Here is an 18,896-nt window from a genome sequence, read left to right as displayed (position 1 = left end):
TAGAAAATTACATTCATTGCAACGTGGTAAAAGAGTTGAGGATTCTGTATTATAATTTTGCTGCATGTCATTGTGGGATATATCATGCCTTGATTGGTGAAATATGTTTAGTCGTTGACTTTATTTGAGAGCAGAAATAAGTCGGGGTCGGGGATTGGGTGGGGGGGTGGGGGGGGGGGGGGGGGGGGGGGGTCACAAGTTAAAGGGGGGACCTTGATAGAGGTCTTTAAAATGATGAGCAGGGATAGACAGAGTTTGACGTGTCTTTTGATAAGCTTTTTCCCCACTGAAGTATGGAAGGTTCAAACAAGGGGACATGACTTCAGAATTAGGGACGTTTAGGGGTAACATGAGGGGGGGACGTCTTTACTCAGAGAGTGGTTGGCTGTGTGGAATGATCCTTCCAGTGAAGATGGTGGGGGCAGGTTTCGTTTTTATCATTTAAAAATAAATTGGATAGTTGTTTCGGTCGGAGACAGAGCAATTGCCATACCATACCGTGATACATTTCCAAGAAGGCGGCGCCGGCTTAACAGCTGCGGCCCACCTGCAGTCCGTCTGCTTGTGCTTTTTTTTTTCTTCCTTTTGTTCCTTTGTCATATTTTAGGTTAACTTTGTTTTATTAAGTTGTGTAAGGTGTGTGGGTGGGGTGGGGAGAAACATGTTTTGGTCTCTTCCTTCGGGGGATGAGACTTTTTTTACCGTCGTATTCCCCCCGGCCGCGACTACGTCTGCGCCGATGCCTAATGGCGGAGCTCGCAGCCCCGGAGCTGTGGCGGAGGCAGCGCCAGTGGAGACCCGACTCGGTCTCAGAGCGACAGCGGCAACAGAGACCCGAATCGGCCCCGGAACCGTGGCGGCGGCAGCGACCACCCGTGGAGTTTGAACCGGCCCGTTCGTGGAGCACGGTTGAGCCGCGGGATTTACCATCGCCCGGTGGGGTCACAACGTCTGGAGCCTGGATTTCCTCGGCGCAGAGGGAGGACAAAGAGGGAAGAGACAGAGACTTTAAGATGTTGCAATCCACCACCATGAACAGGTGTTTGGTGAACTCATTGTGGTGGATGTTAAATTTGTGTTGATTGTGTGTTTTTGACATTTTTTATTATATGTATGACTGCAGGGAAACGACATTTCGTTCAGACCGAAAGGTTTTAATGACAATAAAGGAATCTATAACCATATAACCATATAACAATTACAGCACGGAAACAGGCCAGCTCGGCCCTACAAGTCCGTGCCGAACAATTTTTTTCCCCTTAGTCCCACCTGCCTGCACTCATACCATAACCCTCCATTCCCTTCTCATCCATATGCCTATCCAATTTATTTTTAAATGATACCAATGAACCTGCCTCCACCACTTCCACTGGATGCCCATTCCACACCGCTACCACTCTCTGAGTAAAGAAGTTCCCCCTCATATTACCCCTAAACTTCTGTCCCTTAATTCTGAAGTAATGTCCTCTTGTTTGAATCTTCCCTATTCTCAAAGGGAAAAGCTTGTCCACATCAACTCTGTCTATCCCTCTCATCATTTTAAAGACCTCTATCAGGTCCCCCCTTAACCTTCTGCGCTCCAGAGAATAAAGACCTAACTTATTCAACCTATCTCTGTAACTTAATTGTTGAAACCCAGGCAACATTCTAGTAAATCTCCTCTGTACTCTCTCTATTTTGTTGACATCCTTCCTATAATTGGGGCGACCAAAATTGTACACCATACTCCAGATTTGGTCTCGCCAATGCCTTGTACAATTTTAACATTACATCCCAGCTTCTATACTCAATGCTCTGATTTATAAAGGCTAGCATACCAAAAGCTTTCTTTACCACCCTATCTATATTAGATTCCACCTTCAAGGAACTATGCACGGTTATACCCAGATCCCTCTGTTCAACTGTATTCTTCAATTCCCTACCCTTTACCATGAATCTAATCTAATCTAATCTAATCTCATCTACAGTTGGTATGGATGCTTTTTCGATGGTGCAGCGGTAGACGTTCATAAGAATCTGAGGATACAGATGGACCTTCTTTAGTCTCCTCTGGAAGAAGAGACGCTGGTGAGCCTTCTTGACCAGAGTTGAGTTATTGTGGGTCCAAGAGAGGTCATCGGAGATGTTGACCCCCCCCAGGAACCTGAAGCTGGAAACACGTTCCACGTTTTAATGAGGATGGGGTGTGCCTGCCGCCCCTAGACTTTCCTGAAGTGTACAATAAGCTCCTTGGTCTTCTTGTAGTTAAGGGCCAGGTTGTTGTCAGCGCACCATGCTGCTAGGAGCTGGACCTCCCCCCTATAGGCCGACTCATCGCTGTTGCTGATGAGGCCAATCACCGTTGTATCATCTGCATACTTGATGATGGTGTTAGTACCATGTACAGGTGTGCAGTCATAGGTGAAGAGGGAGTAGAGGAGGGGGCTCAGCACACAGCCCTGTGGCACGCCGGTGTTCAGGGTGAGGGTTGAAGAGGTGTGCTTGTCTAACCTCACAGACTGGGGTCTGTTGGTTAGAAAGTCCAGTATCCAGTTGCAGAGGGAGGGGTCGATGCCCAGGTTACCGAGTTTGGTGATTAGTTTAGAGGGTATGATGGTGTTGAATGCTGAGCTGTAATCGATGAACAGCATTCTTACGTAAGTGTCTCTGTTGTCGAGGTGGGAGAGGGCGGAGTGAAGTGCCGTTTAGATGGGCATCCTCCATACTCCTGTTCTTGCGCAGGTAGGGTCAACTGATAGGGTCCAATGTGGGTAGGCAGCCTTTCAGGTGTGCCAGGACCAGCCTCTCGAAGCACTTGGTGATGATGGGAGTAAGTGCAAACTGGGCGGAAGTCGTTGAGGCTTGCCGCAGTGGAGTGTTATGGCACCGACACGAGTGAGGTAGGTTAAGGCACGTGGGCACAACTGATTGTCAGTCCAGACGTCTGCCAGCTGCGCAGCACAGACCCAGAGGACGCGCCCCGGGATGCCGGCAGGACCCGGCAGTCCTTACGTGCATTAGTCCTACTCAGTGCCATGTACACGTCGTAGGGGGTGAGTGTGAGGGGCTGGCAGGTAGCACAGCCTTGATGGCTGTCTCTAGATTGTCCCTGTCAAAGCGGCCATAGAAGTGGTTAAGCTCCTCAAGGAAGGAGGCGTTGCCGGATGTGGGGGTGGTGTTGGTGGGTCTATAGTCCGTGATGGCCTGGATGCCTTGCCACATGCATCGGGGATCGGAGTTGTTGTTGAAGTGCTCCTCAATCCTGAGCATATCCTTCGCCTTCTTGATGCCCCTCTTCAGGTTAGCCCTGGATGAACTGTAGGCTCGGGCATCGCCTGACCTGAAAGCGGTGTCCAGTGCTTTCAGCAGTAGCCTGGCCTCGCTGTTCATCCATGGCTTCTGCTTCTGGAATATGGTCACCCGTTTGAGGGAGGTGACACTGTTGATGATGGAGTTTATAAAGTCCAGAACAGAGGATGTGTAGGAATCAATGCCCGTGTGGGAGTCAATTGTGGCCTGGGCAGCACACGCCTTCCAGTCAGTGTTTCCAAAACACTGCTGAAGTGTGCAGTACTCCTCCTTTGACCAGACTTTAACTGTCCGCACAGTGGGTTTAACCCGACTGATGAGCGGGGAGTACGTTGGGAGCAGGAACAATGAGAGGTGATCCGACTGTCCAATGTGGGGGAGGGGGACGGCTTTGTAAGCTTCAGCCATGTTAGTGTAGACTTTGTTCAGTGTCCTGTCCTCTAGTGGCGAAGGAGACATGTTGGTGGAATTTGGGGAGTACAGTCTTCAGGATGCGGTGCTCCCTGCCGATCACTAGCCCTTCACACTCACCCCCTACGGTAGGGAATTGAAGAATGTAGGTGAACATAGGGATCTGGGAATAACTGTGCACAGTTCCCTGAAAGTTGAATCTCATGTAGATAGGGTGGTAAAGAAAGCTTTTGGTGTGCTGGCCTTTAATATATCAGAGCATTGAGTATAGAAACTTGGGATGTAATGTTAAAATTGTACAAGGCATTGGTGAGACCAATGCTGGAGTATGGTGTACAATTTTGGTCCCGCCGTAATTATAGGAAGGATGTCACAAAAATAGAGAGAGTACAGAGGAGATTTACTAGAATGTTGCCTGGGTTTCAGCAACTAAGTTTACAGAGAAAGGTTGAACAAGTTAGGGCTATATTCTTTGGAGCGCAGAAGGTTGAGGGGGGACTTGATAGAGGTTTTTTAAATGATGAGAGGGATAGACAGAGTTGACGTGGAAAAGCTTTTCCCACTGAGAGTAGGGAAGATTCAAACAAGGGGACATGACATGAGAATTAAGGGACATAAGTTTAGGGGTAACATGAGGGGGAACATCTTTACTCAGAGAGTGGTAGCTGTGTGGAATGAGCTTCCAGTGAAGGTGGTGGAGTCAGGTTTGTTTTAATCATTTAAAAATAAATTGGATAGTTATATGGATGGGAAGGGAATGGAGGGTTATGGTCTGAGCGCAGGTATATGGGACTAGGGGAGATTATGTGTTCGGCACGGACTAGAAGGGTCGAGATGGCCTGTTTCCGTGCTGTAATTGTGATATGGTTATATGGATAAATGATGCAGCGATTGAAGTTACCCGCAACAATGAAGGCTGACTCGGGGTTGTGAGTCTGGTGTTTGCTAATGGCAGTATGCAGATCTTTCATTGCAAGCTTGGCATTAGCATCAGGAGGAATATAGGCTGCAGTCACAACAGTGGAGGTAAACACTGTTTCACCCTCCCACTTCCTTCCCCACTCCTCCTCCCCTCCCCTACTCCCTCACCTCTCCCTCCCTGTCCTTTGCCCTACCCTCAGTCACTCCCTACCCCTCCTCTCGCCTCCACCATACCCCTCTCCCCCTCCCTACTCCCCTCCTCTCCCCTACTCCCCCACTACTCACCTCTCCCCTATCCCACACCCCCACTCTACCCCCTCACCTCCCTCACTGCCCCGCTTTCTATCCCCCACTCCCGACCTCTTCGGAAATAAGACGAAGGAGAATCTGCCCGTGAGTTCATAGAGTTAGAAGACTGAAAAGCAGGACTTCTAGGGTGGTTATCTCTGGATTGCTTCCTGTACCTTATGCTGGTGAGAACAGGAACAAAGAGTCTGAGGATCTAAATTTGTGTTCAGTGACTAGTGCAGTAAGCAAAGATTTAGATTTATAGACCACTGGGATCTCTTCTGGGGTAGGGCTGACCTCTACAAAAGGGACGCGTTACACCTTAACTGGAGGGGGACCGACGTTCTGGCAGGCAGATTTGATCGGGCGACACGTGTGGGTTTAAACTAAATAGTGGGGGGGAGTGATTGACACATTGGGAGTATAAAGATGGAGTTGAAGGGGAAGTGAGTACAGGAAACTATATAAAACTACCGAATTAATGGGAAGGAATGTTCGAGAAGGGATAAGAGAGTAAGGTCAGGGCTAATTGCGAGCAGTGCGAGAGGGGAGGTGTATACCGAAGTCAAAGTGTTGTATCTGAATGCGCGAAGTATAAGAAATAAAGTGGACGCGCTTGAGGCTGTCATAAATTGGAAAGTATAATGTTGTGGGAATTACAGAGACATGACTGCAAGAGGGCCATGTCTGGGAACTGAATATTCAAGGGAATACCTCCTATCGAAAAGACGGAGAGGTGGGCAGAGGGGGTGAAGTAGCCCTGATGATGAGGAATGAGATTCAGTGCCTTGCAAGGGGTATCATTGAAACAGGAGATGTGGAGTCAGTATCGGTAGAACCGAGGAATGGAACTTATCTACAGGTCCACAAACAATAGTCTGGATATAAGATGCAAGTTGAATCAGGAGTTAACATTGGCAGGTAATGCAACAGTTGTTATGGGAGATTTCAACATGCAGATACACCGGGAAAATCAGGTTGGTACAGGACCGCAAGAAAGGGAGTTTGTGGAGTGCCTCTGTGACGGAGTCTTAGATCAGCTTGTATTGTAGCCTACCAGGGAGAAGACAATTCTGGATTTAGTTTGATGTAATGAACCGGATATGATTAAGGAACTTGAGGCTAAGGAGCCATTAGGAGGTAGTGACCATAATATGGTCAAGTTTAATCTACAATTGGAGAGGGAGAAGAGTAGATCTGAGGTGTCAGTTTCGCAGTTGAATAAATGGGATTATGGAGCCACGAGGGAGGAGCTGGCCAAAGTTGCCTGGAAAGATACCATAGCAGGAATGACAGTGGAACAACAATGGCAGATATTTCAGGGAATAATACAGAAGGTGCAGGGTCTGTTCATTCCAAACAGTAAGAAAGATTCCAAGGTGTGTATGGGGCGACCATGGCTGAAAAGGGACGGCAGGGCCCGCATACATATAAAAGAGAATGTGTACAACGTAACAAAGATGAGCGGGAAGCAAGAGGATTGGGCAATGTTTAAAGAGCAACAGAAGATAACTAAAAAGACAATACTGGGAGAAAAGACGAGGTACGAAGCTACGCTAGCCAAGAATATAAAGGAGGATAAGTAAAAGCGTATTTAGGTATGTGAAGAGGAAAAGGTTAGTTAAGACCAAAGTCAAGATTCTAGATTCAAGATTCAAGATAGATTTAATTGTCACGTGTGCCTGATGGCACAGTGAAATGAATTTCCATACAGCCATACAATAAAAATCAACAGGACACAACACACTATAGGGTTTGACATAAAACATCCCCACACAGCAGAATCAAAGTTCCCCACTGTGTGGGAAGGCACCAAAGTCAGTCTTCTTCCTCCACTATTCCCCGTGGTCAGGGCCTCCCCGTGCCCTCCGCAGTTGCCGCTACGGGCGGCCCGATGTTCAGTACCGCACGCCGGGGTGTTAAAAGTCCGACGTCGGGGCTGCGGGACGTCCTCAGCGGCGTGGATACAGAGTCGGCCCCCTCCTACCGGAGTCTGCGGCTCCCAAAGTCCGCAGGCCGCGCCAGGTGGAGACTGCTGCTGGAGACCCTCTGCAAGGCGCCCCAGGACTACACGATGCCGTTCAGCGCCGCCCGCGTTGGAAGCTCTCCGCACCAGAGCTCCTCGATGTTGGAGCAACGGCCCAACGCTCCGGAGCTCCAACGGCGACCCAGGTAGGCATCGCCCGCTCCCGGTCCCGGGCAGGAAAGGCCGCTCCGATCCAGCTGGTAGGCCGCGAGGTGGGGGGCGAGGACGCGACTCGGAGAAATAGTCGCGTGCCAGGAAGAGGCTGAGAAACGGTTTCCCCCTTACCCTGCCCCCCTCCCCCACATAGAAAAGTTAAAGTTTCCCCCAACACAACACTTTGGACTAACTAAAAATAATATAAAAAGACAGAAATAACAGACAGGCTGTAGGTAGAGGCTGCTGACAGTGCAGCGCCCCTAGTGGGGCCCTTGAAGACTGAAAAGGGTGAACAAGCAAATATGTTGAACAGTTATTTTGTATCCGTCTTCACTAGGGAGGACACAAACAATCTTCCTGATGTACTAGTGGTCAGAGGGTGTGCGGTGACGAAGGAACTGAAGGAAATCAACCCTAAGCCGGAATTGGTGTTGGGTAGACTTATGGGACTGAAGGTTGATGAATCCACTTTTTTAAAAAAGGAGAGAGAGAGCAAACGGGGAATTACAGACCAGTTAGTCTAACGTCGGTAGTGGGGAAACTGCTAGAATCAGTTATTAAAGATGGGATAGCAGCACATTTGGAAAGTGGTGAAATCATTGGACAAAGTCAGCATGGATTTATGAAAGGTAAATCATGCATGACGAATCTTATAGAATTTTTCGAGGATGTAACTAGTAGAGTGGATAAGGGAGAGCCAGTGAATGTGTTATATCTGGACTTTCAGAAGGCTTTCGACAAGGTCCCACATAAGAGATTAGTATACAAACTTAAAGCACACGTTGTTGGGGGTTCGGTATTGATGTGGATAGAGAACTGGTTGGCAGACAGGAAGCAAAGAGTAGGAGTGAACGGGTCCTTTTCACAATGGCAGGCAGTAACTAGTGGTGTACCGCAAGGCTCAGTTCTGGGACCCCAGCTATTTACGATATATATTAATGATTTGGACGAGGGAATTGAATGCAACATCTCCAAGTTTGCGGATGACACGAAGCTGGGGGGCAGTGTTAGCTGTGAGGAGGATGCTAGGAGGCTGCAAGGTGGCTTGGATAGGCTGGGTATGTTGGCAAATGCATGGCAGATGCAGTATAATGTGGATACATGTGAGGTTATCCACTTTGGTGACAAAAAAAAGAAATTAGATTATTATCTGAATGGTGGCCGATTAGGAAAGGGGGAGATGCAACGAGACCTGGGTGTCATGGTACACCAGTCATTAAAAGTAGGCATGCAGGTGCAGCAGGCAGTGAAGAAGGCGAATGGTATGTTAGCATTCATAGCAAAAGGATTTGAGTATAGGAGCAGGGAGGTTCTACTGCAGTTGTACATGGTCTCAGTGAGGCCACACCTGGAGTATTGCGTACAGTTTTGGTCGCCTAATCTGAGGAAAGACATTCTTGCCATAGAAGGAGTACAGAGAAGGTTCACCAGACTGATTCCTGGGATGTCAGGACTTTCATATGAAGAAAGACTGGATAGACTCGGTGTGTACTCGCTAGAATTTAGAAGATTGAGGGGGGATCTTCTAGAAACTTACACAATTCTTAAGGGGTTGGACAGGCTAGATGCAGAAAGATTGTTCCCGATGTTGGGGAAGTCCAGAACAAGGGGTTTAAGGATAAGGGGGAAATATTTTAGGACCGAGATGAGGAAAACATTTTTCACACAGAGAGTTCTGAATCTCTGGAATTCACTGCCGCAGAAGGTAGTTGAGGCCAGTTCATTGGCTATATTTAAGAGGAAGTTTGATGTGGCTCTTGTGGCTAAAGGGATCAGGGGGTATGGAGATAAGGCAGGAACAGGATACTGAGTTGGATGATCAGCCATGATCATATTGAATGGCGGTGCAGGCTCGAAGGGCCGAATGGCCCACCCCTGCTCCTATTTTCTATGTCTCTATGTTTCTAATCCCCAGGGCCTATTTGTCAGCATCCCAGGGCACTTAAGGAAGTGGTCAGAAATCGTGGTCGCGGTGGTGATAATTGTCCCATGTTCTATAGATTCAGGATCAATTCTAGTGAATTAATCAATTCGAGCTAATTTTATCCCACTTTTTAAGAAGGGCGGGAGAGAGAGAACAGGGGAATATAGACCAGTTAGGCTGACATCGGTGTTTAAGAAGGAACTGCAGATGCTGGAGAATCGAAGGTACACAAAAAAGCTGGAGAAACTCAGCGGGTGCAGCAGCATCTATGGAGCGGAGGAAATAGGCAACGTTTCGGGCCGAAACCCTTCTTCAGACTGATCGGGGGCGGGGTGGGCGAGGACAAGAAAGGAAAAAGGAGGAGGAGCCCGAAAGCTGGGGGACGGAAGGAGACAGCAGGGGGACTGAGGAAGGGGAGGAGACAGCGAGGACTAACAAAATTGGGAGAATTCGATGTTCATGCCCCCAGGATGCAGACTCCCCAAACGGAATATGAGGTGCTGTTCCTCCAATTTCCGGTGCTGCTCGCTGTGGCCATGGAGGAGACCCAGGACAGAGAGGTCGGAGACGGAGTGGGAGGGGGAGTTGAAGTGCTGAGCCACCGGGAGATCAGCTTGGTTATTGCGGACCGAGCGGAGGTGTTCGGCGAAACGATCGCCCAACCTCCGCTTGGTCTCACCGATATCGATCTGCTGACATCTAGAACAGCGGACGCAATAGATGAGGTTGGAAGAGATGCAGGTAAACCTCTGTCGCACCTGGAACGATTGCTTGGGTCCTTGAACGGAGTCGAGGGGGGAGGTAAAGGGACAAGTGTTGCATCTCTTGCGGTTGCAAGGGAAAGTGCCCGGGGAGGGGGTGGTACGAGAGGGAAGGGAAGAATTGACAAGGGAGTTATGGAGGGAGCGGTCTTTGCGGAAGGCAGATATGGGGGGAGATGGGAAGATGTGGCGAGTTGTGGGGTCACGTTGGAGGTGGCGAAACTGACGGAGGATTACTTTTTGTATGTGACGGCTGGTGGGGTGAAAGGTGAGGACTAGGGGGACTCGGCCCTTGTTGCGAATGGGGGGATGGGGAGAGAGAGCAGTGTTGCGGGATATGGAAGAGACCCTGGTGCGAGCCTCATTTATGGTGGAGGAGGGGAACCCCTGTTCCCTGAATAATGAGGACATTTCAGATGCCCTGGTGTGGAACGCCTCATCCGTGGAGCAGATGCGGCGTAGACGGAGGAATTGGGAGTAGGGGATGGAGTCCTTACAGGAAGCAGGGTGGGAAGAAGTGTAGTCCAGATAATCGGTGTTGGGGAAGATGCTGGAGTCAATTATAAAAGATAAAGTGGCTGCACATTTGTATAGCAGTAACAGGATCGGTCCGAGTCAGCATGGTTTTACGACGGGGAAATCATTATCGGTAATTTTCGGGAATTATTTGAGGATGTAACTAGGTAAATCGACAAGGGATAGCCAGTGCATGTAGTGTACCTGGACTTTCAGAAAGCATATGATAATGTTCCACATAGGAGGATATTGGGCAAAATTAGGGCACATGGTATTGGGGGTAGAGTCATCAGGGAGTGATGCTTCGCTGACATTTGAACTGTTTCCTGATTTCGCTTTGTTGGAGGTGATGGCTTTCAAGCCCCGCAACGATTGCTGAACATCCGTCTCATCGTCCAGCTTGGAGCAGAAGTCCCCTTTGGGCTTCTTGATGGCCATACCATGGTCGTATCTGGGCGTCTTGTAGACCTCTATATCTCCAGACTTGAATGCCCGGGGTGTGGTCTTCAAAAGAAGGCGGATCGCATGGCTCATCCAAGGATTCCGATTAGGGAACACTCGGAAGGTTTTGTTGGGGTGCAGAGCTCCACACATTTATTTATGAAGTCTGTAGCGACTGTGGCGTATTCATCCAGTTCCTTTGCCGAGTCACTGGATATTGCCCAGTCTACAGACTCCAAACAGTCTTGGAGTTGTTCCCAAATCCGTATCTCATCTCTGTTCGGCTTGGTAGCGACAACCATTGTGGAGACCCAGTCCGAGGGGTCATTTACGGCAGTAATCTCATCTGGAGACACCATTCTGTTAAGTTCACTTCGAACGCGGTCCCGCGTAGCATGGGGAATCTTATTAGCCGGACGAACAACTGGAATTGCTTCAGGGTCAATGGTGATCATGTATCTGACAGGCAATCTGCCCAGCTTATCGTGAAACAAATCCATGTATCGTGTTGCAAATTGATGGGTAAAATCATAGTCTGTAATCAGAGGTTGCATTGTGTATTAGCACGGTTGACAAGGACAAATTGTGGATAATGAGACGACATTGCCTATGCACCAATTATGAGGAGGTTTCGTACGGCCACATTTTGTCCTTTCCTGTTCTCCGTAATTAATATATACGGCAGCTCGCAGCGGATTTCTTCAATGTTCCTTCTTTTTTGCTACTCCAACATGTTCCTATCTGAAGAAGGGTATCGACTCGAAACGTCACCCATTCCTTCTCTTCAGAGATGCTGCCTGTCCCGCCTAACAATCAGACCAACGGGTCCTAAGTTCTCGGGTGGGATGGAGCATCAGGTTTGCCGTTGAGTTATCCGCAAACTGTGGATGGTTAGCCAGAAGAGACCGTCATCATCCAGAATGACAGAGCTCGCACTTGCTTGCTTTCTTTGCACAGCACTGTGCACCCACATGGATCGATAGGAGATGAATGATGGATCAGAGTTTGTGCTGATTGCTTGATGTAGTGGAGTTTATAACTACTGTGGAGGCAACAACCTTCTGTTGTCCTGGGCCTCCTCCACGGCCAGAGTGAGCAACGCCGTAAATTGGAGGAGCAGCACCTCATATTCCGCTTGGGTCCTGGTGGCATGAACATTGAATTCTTACAATTCAGTTAACCCTTGCTGTTTCCTCCCCTTCCTACCTCAGCCCTCTGGCTCCTCCTCCTTTTTTCCTTTCTTCTCACCGACTCCCCCCACCCCCTTTCAGTCTGAAGAAGGGTTTCGGCCCGAAACGTTGCCTATTTCCTTCGCTCCATAGATGCTGCTGCACCCGCTGAGTTTCTGCAGCATTTTTGTGTACCTTCTGTTAATGCTCAGAAGCGTAGAAGAGGAGACAAGATCGTGAATTCAAGATTCAAGTTTTCTGTGGTGTAGCGGGTATCATGATCTCTTTAAACTGGAAAGGTCCCCAGTTCAAGCCTGGGCAGAAACTTATATTTTACAGACTTCGCGATGTGTCTGTCGGTTAACGTTTACATACGCTGTAAATACTTCTTGCTGCATACATTTACAGCCACGGGGTTTCGGTACGTTATAGACCAACAAACGCAAATGCTGCAAACACTGAGCAAGTCATTTCATTCCGTTGTTCGTCCCTCTCCTGTGATACATAGTGCTGCGATTCCTGCTTTTTGATCTGTTCCATAGGGTTAAGGAGAGGAATAAATAATTAAAAGACCGGATGAGCAAACGTTTATCACAGAAAACAGTGAAAGTAAGTAAAAGGCAGATGCGGAAGGGTTAGATAAAACATAATTTAAAATACAATTTAGATAGTTATGGGGATAGGAAAGGCTGGGATTGAATTATCGCAGGCGGGGATTAGTGGTAATAGCACGGGTGGGCAATTTCGTTTAATCTGACGAGTTGGGTTGCAGAGTATTTTTTCGCGCCGCAAAGCCTTTGCACGCTATATCTCTAAATAGGAACCGAAACACCAGAACCGCTCGGCAGGTTGTAAAGCGACTGTTTTGGGCCAATGTTCCAGGCCGAAGACGTGTCACTGTGATTTATTGCGTTTAGGTGAACAATTCGCAGGTGCCGGTGAAAGGGCTAATAGTCAAATCTAACATAGTTTACAAAATGGAGTAGAATGAAATAATGGTTCTGCGTGCGTGTGTGTGTGTGTGTGTGTGTGTGTGTGTGTGTGTGTGTGTGTGTGTGTGTGTGTGTGTGTGTGTCTGTGTGTGTCTTCACCCACTGCAGTTCGCCTATCACCACAAAAGCTCCACGGACGACTTCGTAGCCCAAACTCATACTTGAAACACCTGGATAAGAGAGACACCTAAAATAGCTCACTAGCGGAGTTGATGCCGAACGGCATCCGCAAGAATTTAAACCTGCCGAAGGGTGTACCGAAGGTGGTTAAGTCAGAGGAGCGTTTGTCCAAGGGTATTTGCCAAAATGAGCTCCTGGCGTCGAGGACAGAAAACACCGTTGCTTGTCCGACTTGGGCGGCGACGTCTACAACGGTCCGCATTGGGTAGCGGGGCCGCTTGATAGCCAATTTCAAGTCCTTGGGGTTGATGCACACCCGTATCTCATTCTTTCCTTTCTTCATTGTGGCGACCACAGTGGAGACCCACTCGGTGGGCTCGCTGACTGACGCCAGAACACCCATATCGACCATGTCCTTTAGCATAGCCTCTACCTTGTCCTTCATGGCAAATGACACTGTGTGCGGCGGGCGAATGACAGGCATCACGGAGGGGTCAGTTGCAATCTTATACACTAGCGGCAGCTTCACCAGCTTACCGTCAAAAAGGTCTGGATACTCGGATAGCGCATCCATCACAACTTGAACCTCATGAACTGTCCGGTCGAAAGACACCAGACCGAGATCCTGGCAAGTCTGGTTGCTCAGCAAGGTGTCACAGTCGCAATCCAGAATAAAGAACGACAGGTCACAGGATGATTTCTGCAGCACACAGTGGAAAGTGGCCTTCCCCACAGGTGTTAGTTCCTCTCCCCCATAGGCACGCAAAACAGAGCGATCGGCAGTCAACAGCAAAGATCGTAGAGGGACAAGATAGACCACTCCTCGAAAAACGCGTAGTATGACGTGTGTGACCGTCGACGCCATATTGTTAAGCATTTATTGGGCTGTAATGGCGTCCTCAGCTAAATCTACATCTCACTGCTGCGCTATCAAGTATTCTAATCGTAAATCTAAACGACCCAACCTGTCATTCTTTAGGTTCCCCAATAAAAAAGAAAGGTGAGAAAATATTTTTATTATTTTCAGTCGATATTCTGTCGTGAAAATGGTATTTTCTGTTCTCCCATCAACGGCCATTGGGAAACATTATTCGGTACATTAGAAAGTTCTTAGACTTATTTTTAATAGTTCTTTACTCACCACAATAATAAAGACAATTTTAACACTTCTGTACGTTTTTGGTTTTGTTTTGTAAGGGATTAGTCTGCACAATATGGCCCGCGGACACATTAGGTCCAGTGACCAGGAGATTTTTCGAGTCCGAGAATGGGCGGCTGTTACCCATTATATTCCTCGAACATAGGGACATAGCAAACAACACTCACATACATACAAGACATCACAAGCCCGCCGTGAAGAAGGGTGCAATCAAATATTATATAACTCTGCTCTATCATCTTTGGGTGCAATGGTGGGTCGGGGGGTTCGGTGGCGGCGGCCGCAATCAAAGATACTAGTGGAGCTCTGCTCTATAATCTTTGGTCGGAATGGGACGGCTGCGCGTTATAATGTGCTATCGTTCCACTCTCCCTCTCCCCTCTTCTCCCTCTCCCCTTCTCCCTCTCCCCCTTCTCCCTCTCTCCCTCTCCCCCTTCTCCCTCCCCCTTCTCCCTCTCCCCCTTGTCCCTGTCCCCCTTCTCCCTGTCCCCCCCCCTTTCGCCTTCTCCCTCTCCCCCTCTCTCCCCTCCCCCCCCCTCCTCTCTCGACTCTCTTCTTCCTCTCCGCTCTCTCTCTCTCTCTCTCTCTCTCTCTCTCTCTCTCTCTCTCTCTCCCTCTCTCTCTCTCCCTCTCTCTCTCTCTCTCTCTCTCTCTCCCCCTCTCTTCGCGATCTCCTTCCCTTCCCTCTCTCCCACCCTTCCATCTCTCCCTCCCTTACCTCTTCGTGAGAGTTGGCAGCTCTGCTATGCCTTGGGTCCAAAAGAGGATAGATAGAAAATACTTAATTGTCTTTGTAAGAAGATTTTAATAAGCTCTTCTACATTTAAGGTAAATTGACATATTAGAGGCAAAACACATTTTCAATATACAGGTCTCTCCACACAACTGAAAAAACATTGCATTTAAGTGATATATCATCCATTGTTCAGGCAAGTAGCACTAGGTTACAATAAACTTCCTGCATATTCCAGGAATTCATCTCATAAAAATGGGAGAGGCTTAAATGCATTGTAAAATCATAAATCCATGTTGACTTGGACTAATGCTTTTACTGCTATCCAAATGCCCCATTATTACATCTTTAATAATTGACTCCAGCATCTTTCACACCACCAAAGTCAGGCTAACTGGTCTGTAATTCCCCATTTTCTCTCTCGCTCCTTTCTTGAAAAGTGGGATAGCATTAGCTATCCTCCAATCCACAGGAACTGATCGTAAATCTATTGATCGTTGGAAAATAATAATCGACACATAGAAATTAGGAGCAGGAGTAGGCCATTCGTCCCTTCGAGCCTGCACCGCCATTCAATATGATCATGGCTGACCATCCAACTCAGTATCCCGTACCTGCCTTCTCTCCATACCCTCTGATCCCCTTAGCCACAAGGGCCACATCTAACTCCCTCTTAAATATAGCCAATGAACTGGCCTCGACTACCCTCTGCGGCAGAGAGTTCCAGAGATTCACCACTCTCTGTGTGAAAAAGGTTCTTCTCATCTCGGTTTTAAAGGATTTCCCCCTTATCCTTAAGCTGTGACCCCTTGTCCTGGACTTCCCCAACATCGGGAGCAATCTTCCTGCATCTAGTCTGTCCAACCCCTTAAGAATTTTGTAAGTTTCTATAAGATCCCCTCTCAATCTCCTAAATTCTAGAGAGTATAAACCAAGTGTATCCAGTCTTTCTTCATAAGACAGTCCTGACATCCCAGGAATCAGTCTGGTGAACCTTCTCTGCACTCCCTCTATGGCAATAATGTCCTTCCTCAGATTTGGAGACCAAAACTGTACGCAATACTCCAGGTGTGGTCTCACCAAGACCCTGTACAACTGCAGTAGAAACTCCCTGCTCCTATACTCAAATCCTTTCGCTATGAAAGCTAACATACCATTCGCTTTCTTCACTGCCTGCTGCACCTGCATGCCTACTTTCAATGACTGGTGTACCATGACACCCAGGTCTCGCTGCATCTCCCCTTTTCCTAGTCGGCCGCCATTTAGATAATAGTCTGCTTTCCTGTTTTTGCCACCAAAATGGATAACCTCACATTTATCCACATTATACTGCATCTGCCAAACATTTGCCCACTCACCCAGCCTATCCAAGTCACCTTGCAGTCTCCTAGCATCCTCCTCACAGCTAACACTGTCCCCCAGCTTAGTGTCATCCGCAAACTTGGAGATATTGCCTTCAATTCCCTCATCCAGATCATTAATATATATTGTAAATAGGTGGGGTCCCAGCACTGAGCCTTGCGGTACCCCACTAGTCACTGCCTGCCTAATGAAGAACTCAACCATATTATGGTCACTCTTGCCCAAGGGGGCAGTACAACAAGATTGCTAACTAACCCTTCCTCATTACTCAATACCCAGTCTAAAATAGCCTGCTCTCTCGTTGGTTCCTCTACATGTTAATCATATGTATAAATATATATGTATGTGTATATATATGCATGTATATGTATATGTGTGTATATATGTATGTATATATATGTTTATATGTGTGTATGTATGCATATAAATGTATCCATATGTATGTGTGTATTTGTATGTGTGGATATGTATGTGTATATGTATGTATGTATGTGTATATATGTGTGTGTATATATGTATGTGTATATATATGTGTGTGTAAATATATATATGCATATATATATTATTACTATATAATTATATATATAATTGCCTTTATGGTTTATGTATATCATCTTACAAGACAAATAAATTAATAGCGATTATTTAAATCAAAGTAGCTTCTGATACATGAGAATAAACTATTATCTCTAACTTGCCTCTCACACACAGACACACATTCATATAAATATATTAAATATATATACGTTAAATTTAATTTTTTGCAGTGTGTGTTAAAGCAATACAATGCAAGGGAAACTACACAAAGGAGGGGTCTGTTCCCGCTACAAGATACTTGAGGATCTTTGCTTTGGATCAAAGATTATAGCGGAGCTCTATAATCTTTGCTTTGAATCACAGCGGGTGGAATACCGGAAGTCGAGTGTCGCTGTAACAAATGGCGGCCGTGACGTTCCGTTGCGTACTACACGTCAGCCCATTGAATTTCGAAGGAGTGGTCTATCTTGTCCCTCTACGATCTTTGGTCAACAGCTCATTATTTCTTATCTTGTTGAACAGTGATGTTGACATACCATTCACTTTTGCACCCGTATCCAGCTTCGCAGAGAATGACTTGTTATTCACCGTAATGAGCACAGAAGGATCGGGGAGCCTAGAGTGGCTATGAAGGAGAGTGTAAACACTTGACTCTCCCATGGAATATTCGATCGCCGAGTCGTGGGCAGTGTCGGCAGTAGACTGAGAGTATATTTCACTATCATGTTGCTGAAGGTTGTTTAGGATTTGCCAACAGAAACCAATCAGTGAGTATAGGGGACAATTCATCATCTACGTTAATGTACAACACTAGTGCTGCCGGGCTTCCATGTAAGAGGCCTGGTACCCTCATTGACAGCCCAATGGGGGTACCACATTGTGCACAGCGGCCCGATACGGCAGCCTGGAACCATATCGTCTTGGGCAGCTGGGCGCGATCAATAACCGCTGCCTCTGATGCTGATACCCATATTCGGTGCTTTAGAAACATAGAAACATAGAGTAACTTGAGAGTAACAAGTCGGCTGTGCTGCTGGTGTGATGGGGGTAGACAAACCTTGGCCCGCTATGATTAAGATTCCATCCATCCAACTGCCCACGCGGAATTCAGGGTGAAACAACATCGATCTAAACTTTAACTCTGCCTCTCCCTCATCACACGGCCATGCCTGACATGGTGACATTTCAAACTATCATTCAGGAACAGTCCCGTTTCTCTGATTCCGGGATCAATGTCGTCCCTATCCGTCCTCGATTGGCGTCAAACATTTCCTTATTGGAGCAGAATTGTTGAGACCGCAGTATTCGTGGCCGAGTGGGTAAGGCGATGGACTAGAAATCCATTGGGGTTTCACCGCGCAGGTTCGAATCCTGCCGATTACGGGATCAGCAAGTCCGTTCCAAATTACCGGCGTGTGTGTATAACTTTTGAAGGGCCTTTGGTTGTCTGCTCCAGAGTAAACACACAATTTATTTCCTGTGGTTCCAGGCTGCACACTGGGTCGAATTAACTTCATACAATTCCACTGTTGGCTCCTGCCGAATCCTTGGAACCTCTGTCACATGTACATTGTTTCTCAGGTAAACCAACGCCCACGACGATGCGAATATTGGAATTCCCTTCTTAAAAAAGGAGTGGATAAGTGAATGAATAATATTTGAATTTCTATGAATAAAGTTAAAATCAGGAGGAGGAGACTGCGGAGGGAGTGGTCTTTTGCGGAAGGCAGAGATGGGGGGGGGGGGGGGGGGTGGCGATAGGAAGATGAGGCGAGTGGTGGGGTCATGTTGGAGGTGGCGAAACTGACGGAGGATTACTCCTTGTATGTGACGACTGGTGGGGTGAAAGGTGAGGACTAGGGGGACTCTGCCCTTGTTGCGAGTGGGGGGATGGGGAGAGAGAGCAGTGTTGCGGGGTATGGAACAGACCCTGGTGCGAGCCTCATCTATTGTGGTGGAGGGGAACCCCCGTTCCTGAAGAATGAGGACATGTCAGATGCCATGGTGTGGAATGACTCATGAAGGGAGCAGTTGCGGCGCAGACGAAAGAATTGGGAGTATGGGCAGGAGTCCTTACAGCAAGCAGGGTGGG

At 47.7% G+C, this 18,896-nt stretch overlaps 1 non-coding gene across 1 annotated transcript; it reads left to right on the top strand.

Annotated features, from left to right (window-relative positions):
* The first annotated feature begins 18,105 nt into the window (after positions 1 to 18,105).
* Positions 18,106 to 18,187, top strand: trnas-aga (transfer RNA serine (anticodon AGA)). The gene has a single exon. It is a non-coding gene; the product is annotated as a tRNA-Ser (tRNA).
* Positions 18,188 to 18,896: the final 709 nt, after the last annotated feature.

This window comes from Leucoraja erinacea, unplaced genomic scaffold, assembly GCF_028641065.1.
Source record: "Leucoraja erinacea ecotype New England unplaced genomic scaffold, Leri_hhj_1 Leri_1583S, whole genome shotgun sequence".
NCBI classification, from domain to species: Eukaryota; Metazoa; Chordata; class Chondrichthyes; order Rajiformes; family Rajidae; genus Leucoraja; species Leucoraja erinaceus.
This window is presented reverse-complemented; position numbering and strand designations above follow the sequence as displayed.